The sequence below is a fragment of the Hakea prostrata genome, chromosome 10, assembly GCF_041222555.1.
Source record: "Hakea prostrata isolate BN-2017 chromosome 10, UWA_Hpros_2, whole genome shotgun sequence".
NCBI lineage: Eukaryota > Viridiplantae > Streptophyta > Magnoliopsida > Proteales > Proteaceae > Hakea > Hakea prostrata.
In genome coordinates, this window is record NC_142609.1 from 50864849 (window position 1) to 50871894 (window position 7046).

The 7046-nt window shown below is 40.5% G+C and overlaps 1 pseudogene; it reads right to left on the minus strand.

Annotated features, from left to right (window-relative positions):
- Positions 1 to 1336: 1336 nt before the first annotated feature.
- LOC149003821 (aldehyde oxidase GLOX pseudogene) lies at positions 1337 to 3526 on the minus strand (annotated as a pseudogene).
- Between the last annotated feature and the right edge of the window lie 3520 nt (positions 3527 to 7046).

Genomic DNA, 7046 nt, shown 5'->3' on the forward strand with positions numbered 1-7046 from the left:
CATTGACAATTTACAAGAGATGGCGAAAATGGAGGAGAGCATATTAATTTAGAGCTCGATGAGGATGATTTACTTGATGAGTAAAATCATTCAAGGCTACGAGGAACTATCAATTATTTTCGTACAATAGTTTATTTATGTAGAGCCTTTAATTTTTTATTTTTTTTGTTTAGATTTATTCTAAAACTCATGCTTTTGGTTTAAAGTATTCATTTGAATTTAATTGGATATTATTCTTTTTGGAAAGTTATGAATGGTTTTTTATTAAGTTTAAAATTTAAATTTTGGGGACTAATGCTAGAGCCATATGTAGAACATAGGAGGAGGTTGTTGAGGTATTAGAGTCATACTCAAATATGGTTTGGTTATTTAAGTTATACCCAACATATGTTCTAATATATGCTATCGGATTAGTTACAATCCAATAGTGTAATGGGCCTTTGTGGGAGAGTCCAATTACCATAGAACCTAGTGTTGTTCTATAAATACTACTTGGAAGCAACGGTCTGGGTATTCCAAACTATATACTCAGGGTATAATGATTTAAACAACTTTCTGCTTAAACCCTAAACCGGTTTGAGGGAAAATTCTCCCTTGTATTCCCCTAGTCCATAAGCAGTCTAGCTGTGTAATAGGTGCCATGCTTGCTTAAGAAGCATAGCTCTATCCTGATCAGAGGCCTTTTGAAAAACCAGCAGACCTCCCAAACCCTTAGGCGAACAAGTAGCATCCCAACTAATATGATTATGGTTAAACGACTAACCATAATACCGAAGAGCAAACATGACTACTGTAGAAGCATGACAGACATGAGTTGCCCTTCCTTATGAGACGGAGGGGGAGTTTTTTGTGGGTCTTCCTCACAAGAGGACACACCGAATTTGTCAAATTTGGTAAATTTCTTTCTAAGCTCTCTTTGTTGACAAAGAGAGAAAAATACATGTTAAAGGAGGTTAAAGGAGAGAGTTTTCTTCTCTCCTTATCTCCTTATTAATTGCAAGAAGATAAACACAATTAATTTGAGAGATTTTGCTTCTCTCTTAATCGCTTACCTCCCCATCGGGTTTGCCTGAGGGATAAGTACATGAGCGAATGAAAGTACAGGGTTCTCAGAGTTGAGTGAAGTGTATTTGTGTTGGAGTAGTGGGTTGGAAACTCTTCGAGGGTTGAGAGTATGAGTTGAGAGAGGGCGTACAAGGGTATCCAATTTTGGATACAATGTTGGGTTTGGTTATAAATCCAAGCATTGTAAGTGTTGTATTTCTAATTTTTCATAGTGAAAAGTTTCATTACCCCGTGGATGTAGGCAAAGCCAAACCAAATATGTTGTTGTGTCTGTGTTTCTTTTTGTAATCATTTATTTTGTTGTCTTTCACGTGGATCCTACACAAGTACTAGTCACGTGAGCCCCACACAGGCACTATTCACACGTGCACTATTTATAGAACTATTCACAGACATTATTCACAAATACCTATTTTGTACTTTTTTTGTCTGTCGATCTTTTACACAGGGGAAAAGAGTGAACCATCTATCGGTATTTTTCCCGACAGGAGGAACAGAGAGATGTCATTCACAAACTTAATTCCACCAACGTCGCTAACTTCCAATGGCTAACATTAATAGATTGAGGAAGAAAACAACTAGGTATCCTCCGATCCCGTTCATCAATCCAGTAAGCCAATTCCTAATTTCCTTGAGACAGAAAAATTAAGAATACACTCATTCTTACGTAGAATATTAATCAAATTAAATGCATATGATCAACTCACATACGTACGTACATGTTGGGTATATCAGTGGTGTATTTGAACCCAAATCCCCTTACTGGGTATAGCTTTGTGAACCACGAATAGAAGATAATAACCAGGAGGTGCCAGGAAAGCTGAATTTGGAGCCATCACGGCCACTGCATAGGACGATCTGGTCACAGCTATCACATGCCTGGTATTTAGAATCAACAGCCTCTGGTTCATGGAGAAGGAATGTGTGGTGAAAGATGGAGATATCATGGTAACCTTTATTTTCTGCGTATTCACCACCTTAGCATTGGGTACCGAGAACCGCACAGTAAATCGTTCCCCATACCTTAGCTTAGCATAGGATGCCGGGGAATTGATGGTAGGCCGTAATCCCGAATGCTGTGCATCCAAATAAGGAGGGGAGAATGCCTCCAAGCTTAGCTCTGTGGGATAAAGAACGCCGGTGAATTTGTAGTACTGATGGGGATTGCTTCCTCCCACCAAAACTCGACCATCGCGGAGTAGAATTGCGGTCGAATGGTACATTCGTGGAATAGTAGACGGGTTTAGTACTTGGAAGCGAGACGACTTCACATGATCGGGAAGGTACAGCACAGGGTGTAAAACTGGGTCTCTCCCCATTTCCCAACCGGCAGTGCCTCTTGCGGCACCGTTGATGATCAAGATTTGGCCATCGGGTAGTAAGGTCATGTCTCCCATCACTCTGGCCAGGGGCATCGTCTCCATCGACCACACGGGTTTGGGGTCGGTGATTCGGATCCTTCCACACGTATTAAGTGCTCCGATGAACTTGCCAGAATTGGCCTGTTGGATTGACCCTCGTGGAGCTCCCCCACAGATGAGGACCTCGGCTACCGGTGATAAGTTATTGTTGTTAATCTTGAGAGGGAGCAGAACCGAAGAGCCCGTGCTTGGGTAGTTACGAGGATTGCCATCCGGCATTTCCGGGTAGGTCTTCACTACGGAATCTCTCGCGTAGTCGAACAAGATTGCTCTGTTGTTGGCGAAGATGAACAAATTGCCATCCACGTTGAGGTAAACATAAGGGTAGAGATTGTCTTCGTATCGGTCTGTTGTCTGCGATAGAAAGGTTAAGGGGAAGACCTTACTAGTGGAGGCAGTAGACTTGGGGTAGTACTCATAATTGAATTGCTGGCGACCCCCGATGACGATGATCCGTCCATCCGGCAGTATATTATTAGTGGCATACCAGCGTCTGGCACTCAGTCCATTCCGAAGCTCTTTCCAGTCACAAGTCCTGCATGGTTGAAAAATTCTGACGACACGTTCGCCGTCATTGAACCCTCCTGTCTGGATGAGATTGCCATCGGCAGAGACGGCGCCGGAAGAGCACCAGGTGTCGGTCTGGATCGTGAGGGGTCGTATGGAATTAGTAAGTACGTTATACTCAGCAGAGTGAGCGGTGCAGTCATGCTTGAGGGTCTGGTCATTGGCATCATTCCTGCATGTACCCTTGGGCAAGGACAGATTGGAGCGCCCGAAGTCAGTGCGGTCGAAGATAACAACACGATCGTCGTTGAGCAGCTGCATGTGCATTGCTGAAATCCCAATGCTTCGAAGGAGGAGGTTCCATTTCCCTAGTGGAGCTGCTGCCGATGCCAATGGCAGCAGTGATGATGAATTGATGATGATCAGAATATTGATCATCAGAAAGGAGAAGGAACACATCATGTGCGCCGCCGGACCAGGACTAGGAGAGAAAGCCATGCATGCAACCAGTTCAAGGGAGCTGGGTTAGGTTATTGCAGACTTGCAGTTGCATGCATGGGTGGCGGGCGGGACTTTCTTTTATACTATACACTGTCTGTCTGTCCGTCCGTCCCAGGGGACAAGGGGCAAGCCGGCAAGGGGTGGGGTAGTAGGTCAGTCATCAGCATCGGTGGGTGGGAGTTTGAGATGAGACCTTAGAGTAAACAGACGTGTAAGTTTCGACCCAAATAAATAATTCATCCAAAACGTGCAATAAAAAAATTATAATTAGCAGGCTGCAGCTGCACTGCAGATGGTAGTTTAATTTGTTTATAAATGAGAACAAGTTTTGGCCGGAATTGGTCGCTGGCTGCTGATATTTCTTTATGGGTTTTTCTTCTTCGTATTTTTACTATCAATTATCATTATCAATTATGAGGTTTTTTTTTTTCATTATTTGAAGTCGTTTAGTATTTATTATCAGTTTTATTTTTATTTAAAATAATAAAAAAAATTTTAAAATTCATAATGAACTTTTTGTCTATTATGGATTATGGTGAGAATTTTGTTCTCTTCATTTATGCACAAAGTTTACTTAAAATTTTATGATTTACATGAGAGTAAAATAGTCAATACATTTTTTTTAAATAAAAAATCATACTTTTTTCTTTCTTTTATTACTTGCTTACTATTATTTTCTAACAATTTTTTATTCTGACACCAAACTTATTTTCGATAAAATTCATCAAACCATTTTTTCATTCTTGACCAATAATGAATTTTTATATTTATTTATTTTAAATAGGTATAATAGAAACTAGGAGTTGATACAAAAAAGAGCCTTCCGCTGAATGAGTCTTTTATGTTATTTTTCATTTTTCTTTTCTGTGTTTTAAATTTCTGAACGACTGCCAGTCTGTTTGAGTCAGCGGTAGCTGGGAGCTGGGTATACTTCATGTACAGTCTGCTGACCTGTGGGTGCGTCTGGCCAACGCTTTCCATGAGTAGAATATACAAATCATTCCCCATCCGTTACTGGTGCGTCCGGCCAAGGTTTTTGTCGAGTAGAATATGCAAATCTTTCCCGCGTTACTATCTTTTCATTAATTCACTTTGACCTAACCGGAATAAACACGACATACCAACCGTTATCCTATCGCGATCTCATTATTCTTTTGAATCAAATTTCTTTTAACCAATTCCAATCTTTAGCTCATGATTAATGATACGTAACACTATCATATAAATTAAGTCCACTAATGAAACACTATCATCTAATTATTTGGTGATGAAAATATACGTGCATGCACGACACTCCTCTCAACTTTTGAGAGAGAGAGAGCGCCAGCGCTACGATGGAAGAAAATTTTAAAGAAAAATTATATTTACACTCTTTTTGTTCATAAATAATTATGCTTACGCCCTTTATAATTTATTCTATTACGCTTATATCTTTTAAGTTCCGAGTTATACAAAAAGAATTTGGATCTCCCAGCTGCCCCATACAACTATACACTCACACTCACAAGAGTGTGGGCGCACTGTGTCAGGCCTGCGAGTTAGCTAGGGCAGCGCGGACCCTCACTTTTGTGAGTGTGCGTGTACGGTTGTATGGACAGTCGGGAGTAGAGGATCTTGACTCATACAAACATTGTACTCATAATGTTAAAATAATAGGGTTAAATGATGAGTTAGCATCTATTGTATTTTCAAAAGGGATAATTACTATTGCCCCCCTATGTTATTGTTTAATTATTATTTTATCCCCTAAACTTTTTGAAATTACTAATTCAACATTTAACCTTGTCTATAATTACTAATGCTCCCTACTATTAAGCTCTGTTAGTTAGCTAATGATGTGGCATTTTAAATTTTTTTGAAAAACTTAAAATAATCCTGAAATTTTCTCTTTATTTATTTACCCTTTTGTAAAATTTCATTATTACCCTCGGTTCACTATGGGGAAAATTAGCTTAAATCTGTTTTTTTTTTTCTTGAAAAAGGTCATCGGCCTCCTCTTCTTGTCGATTACGACCTTGAGAATCTCAAAAAGGAGACAAGTGATTGAACATAGTTCAAAAATGGAAACCGAATATGATGAAAGATCAAGTACAACTTGTGGCGCCCGACCCTCGTCCCAACCTAGTGGAAGGTTGATCCCCGCAAAAGAAAGGTTAGCAATGGGCCAGCTACGATGCCGAGAAGCCGCCTCCGAAGGTTAAGTCAGCCGGGGAACGAACAAATGCTCCGAACGAAGCTTGCCCAAAGAATATTTAGAAACTGTATATATCCCTCCTTACCTTTGTGTTCCCCTATTAATATTGTGCATGTTCCCTTTTTTACCTTCAACAAGATCCTGTGAGTTCGCTCGGTTGTCTCCATGAATAAACCCCATAATGGCAGGTTACTTTCCCTGTTTGGATTTGTTTCCTTGTGCATTCTAGCACTGACGTGGCCTTCCTTTTAGGGCCCCTTGATTGGTTTGGAGACTTCCAGCCCAATTACTCGGGCATGTTGGTTATACGGGCCAGGTGGACACCCAAACTTAAATCCAATTGTATATGTCCGTAACACTAGCTCCCCAGACTGTGTATTGGTGATTGTCATTGTACGTGATGGTCAGTTGTTGAAAGATTGGGAACACCCTTGTCTATCGAGCCATCTATATGCCATGAACCACAAAGGTTATATAACCGTTGGGCTTCTCAAGTGTTAGCCCTAGTCATGGCGTTACACATCACCTGATGAGATGGTTCATCATTGTGAAATCCCCTAAATTTTTTAACCCTTTAACCCATTACTTTTAGGACTGCGAATCTGGAGTGCAAGTAAGCAACAACTCTAGACCATACATGTTGAGCCCGGGTGTTCGAAAATCAAACCTATGGAGGCGGATGACCACAATGAAGACCCGATCACTCTAATGGATTTCAGAAGAAGAGAGAAGATTAGTCTTGAAGGCATAAAAAAGAGGTTTTGGCATGCCCATAAACCAATGCTAAAGGACTTTACCTCAAATTGATCAGTCCTTGAAAGGACCTTTTTACCCTCTGAAGCCCATCGCAATCGGCTTTCTCATGAAGGAGATATAGGGTCAGTTGGTTGGAGGCGGTTGACCAGCTGGACCAACCGCCCCTCCCAGTTTCAAGGCAAATTCAAAATTAAGGTTTAAAACCCTATTTTATGATTCTTTAACCCCATAAACGCATTGTTTATGCAAAAAGGAAGCTGAGAACATGGGACAAAAGAAAAGCTTGTGATTTTGAAGCTTCTTCACTCCTTGGGTGGTGCTAAAGTGAGACAAAAGAAATGAAATCACGCAATAAGGTAAGAATACTCGAAAACCCTTCACATCCTCTCTTCTAAATGCAATTATGATAGAATCTTTTGCATTGTTGGGTCACATTGAATGCTTCCTTTTGCCCTATTCATGTTTCCCAATCTTTGTGAGAATCGGTTCATGCAATCCTTTGCATTCAAAACCGATTCGAACCTCTCAGAGATGTTTGTGGGCAGAATTTGAGAACCATTTTGGGTGTTTGAAAGGTATTTTGGGGACCCTAATACCATTAA